The 2,689-nt window shown below is 35.8% G+C and overlaps 1 pseudogene; it reads left to right on the top strand.

Annotated features, from left to right (window-relative positions):
* The first annotated feature begins 914 nt into the window (after positions 1-914).
* LOC114627617 lies at positions 915-2,441 on the top strand (annotated as a pseudogene).
* The last annotated feature ends 248 nt before the right edge of the window (positions 2,442-2,689 follow it).

Raw genomic sequence — 2,689 nt, 5'->3', positions numbered from 1 at the left:
TGTTCGGAATCTGACTACTTGGTCTGAATTGACCTGACATTACTTAAATTTAGTAGGTGTTTGTTTGTTCTGTTTGTTTTTATAAAACACTTAAGGATCCAGGTAATTCAGATAACATATAATTTATTTTCTCAGTGACTAAGATTTTTCAATTAAAAATAAGTGAACAATTTCTAAACTAGATCTGTTCATAGATGTGTTTTATTAAACTTTAAGCTTTGTTATTATAAAAGCACCATAACATGTACTTGTAGCTTAAACAAGAAACATTAATTTTTATAAATATGAGAGGCTAAATACTGAGTACACCAAAAGTAAAGATCCAGTGTGTTGAATGTCTAGTGAAAACCTTTTGTCTGAATTGCAGATAGCTATCTTTTTACTGTGTCTTCATGTTGTAGAAAAGGATTTGGGAAGACCCTTGTCTTGTTCTACAAGAACTCTAGTCCCATCATCACATTCTTAGTCTTAGAATTCATCTTAATGATTTCTCAAATTGGTCATCTCCAAACACACAATGGAGCTACAGAATAATGAGAAGCATCAGATCTAATATTGGCATACACTTGTTAATACATTCTCCTCATCAGCAATGATCTAATATTTTACTCTAGTTCATTGAAAAGTAAATCCTACCAAAGAACAGTTAAACTATTAAAAATTCAAGTATTCTATTTTTAAGTCTTCTAGAAAATAATAACCTTAAACATTGATTTGGCTTACATAGTTCACTGTTGAAATATACAGCAAGGATTAAAAACACAGTATTGCAGTTGCTTAAATAGTGTTAGTGGGTCAATCATTTATGTGGCCTTCTGATTCTACTCAGTTCTTTCTACTTTCTTGCAGGTAATTCTCAATAATAAAAAAGACATGAAAAATACAGCTATATGAGACTTGTGGGGCTGTATTGACATGAAATTGTCTTTATATGTCACTGAAATAAGGATGCCCTTGTCACAAAAAATCTGGGCTGCTAAAATCTGTGTATGCCGAAACGAGATTCTCTATTTCAGAGGGAGATGACAAAATTGAGTACTGAGCCTGGAATTCCTTCTGTTCCAAGCTGGCAACAACAATTCTGGGTGAAGGACACCAAATATACATCAAGCCAGGGGCCAAGGGTAGCCCCCTTTTATACTACTGTCTCCCATGTCTCCAATATTGTCAACTCTGAGGGTCAGGTCTGTACATTTGAGTTCTCCCACTGCTCTGCTCATGACCTCATCAACTTGGCCAAGAAGAAGACTAGCATTATTTCTCTTAGGATATAAGTAAAATATTAAAGCCTAAATGGAATGTGAAGGCCTAGGTAACTGGTACCTGGATAGCCTGCCCTTATAATGAAACATTCTTCTATGTTTATGTGTTATTAGGAAACTTTCTAATGTGATGATTAATTACATATTCTGTTATGTCCTCTGCCTTTGGAAACCAGTCACAATGGAAATTTGTAGAACTGTTACCCACAGTAAGCTTGGACCAAACCAGCTATTCAGCAGGGCTTCTTATACATATATATATAAATGTATGGTAGAAGCTGACCCTGGGATGCACCCCATGATAAGTGAGACATTTGAATTCATTTAAAAATCTACTTGGAAAAATAGTTCCATTTTAAGTAGTGATATAGTAAAATTTAATTTTACAAGACCTCCCTGGAAAATGACATCCTACTTGACATTGTCATGTACATGAGTAACTGACATCCTGCTTAAGAAGTTAAGAGATAAATGTTAGACAAGTCACATCTTGATAGACAAGTTAGAACACAAATATTAGACAAGGAAAATCCTCTACCACAGTTGAATACTCTAACCAATGGAAGTGGGATTAGTTTACATCAAAGAAATGTTCCTAAGGAAAGCATCTCTCCCTAAATCTTGAATGGTGAAATAACTTCACACAGATGTTTGTGGTTTTGGGACTTAAAAACCCTATAACAATCTTACCTCAGTGTCATATTTCAGTTCCCAAACTTGGACCATGACCCTCATATACCATCCTCAGGTCATATGCTCAATAAACTATTCCTGCCTTACTGAGTTTGGTTATAGTGGGCTTTGTGATGTGATTCCTGAACCCCAATAATTCTTGTGACTGAAAATTTCCAGGGCACACAAAAATACCAAGTGCTTATTGCAATGGTTAAGATAATCTTTGCCAATGTGGCCCAGCCAGAACAAACCTAGATTGTGGCCCTGAATGCCCACACATTCCTGTGGAATGGAAGACACCTTGAGATTTCCATTAAGGTCAACTTCATTGACTCCACAGCCTCAGAAGAAGCTGTGTTTGTTTTTGAAGTGAAGAATATGCAGAACATGAAGCCCAAGGAGGATTTGACACTAGGGTCCCTCAAATAAGACCATGCAGTAGTAATAGCCATGTACATGCCACTTCCAAGGCAAAGAACCAAAACTCAGAGCTTTCTGGATTGAAGAAATATGTGTTATTACTCTTGTACAGTTTTTTTCTATTAAAAGACTCATCTGTTAAAAAGTAAGAAATAAAGAAGCATGTACCTATGTAATCCCAGCAATTGAAAAAGACTGGCATCATAACATTGCTAGTTGACATGCAAAATACTAAAAGGGAGATCTCACAAGCTATGAACAGTAGAAGTGGAAACTTCTGGTTTCTTTGGAAGGTCAGTTGCATTAGATGGAGTTTTGCTGGAGCAAATGCA

This window comes from Grammomys surdaster, unplaced genomic scaffold (assembly GCF_004785775.1).
Source record: "Grammomys surdaster isolate TR1022 unplaced genomic scaffold, NIH_TR_1.0 61, whole genome shotgun sequence".
In the NCBI taxonomy this organism is placed as follows: Eukaryota; Metazoa; Chordata; class Mammalia; order Rodentia; family Muridae; genus Grammomys; species Grammomys surdaster.
The sequence above is the reverse complement of the archived record's forward strand: the minus strand, read 5'-3'. Positions and strand labels throughout refer to the sequence as shown.